This window comes from Oncorhynchus masou, chromosome 3 (assembly GCF_036934945.1).
Source record: "Oncorhynchus masou masou isolate Uvic2021 chromosome 3, UVic_Omas_1.1, whole genome shotgun sequence".
NCBI classification, from domain to species: Eukaryota; Metazoa; Chordata; class Actinopteri; order Salmoniformes; family Salmonidae; genus Oncorhynchus; species Oncorhynchus masou.
The window spans coordinates 40,591,099-40,591,384 of NC_088214.1; positions in this window are offsets into that span (position 1 = coordinate 40,591,099).

Below are 286 nucleotides of genomic sequence, written 5' to 3' on the forward strand. Positions count from 1 at the left end.
TTTCTCTATGTACATTTGTTGTTTTTGTTCCATTTGTGCATACAGAGTCGTTGGTTTGTTTGGCATGGACGTATGAATGCATACATGTGAATGTAAGTCAGTGTATTCATTGTCTGCTGTGTTTTTGTGTGTATCCCATGCTTGTTTACAAGCTGAACGAGAGAGAGGGGGGGATAGAGGGAGGGAGCGGTAGTGTGGTTGCCAGGGCAGGGGGGGGGGGCTGTGTCTAAAGAGGACACACCCTGGCAGCAGCGGAGGCACCAATGCCCCTCCCACCCCCAACCCC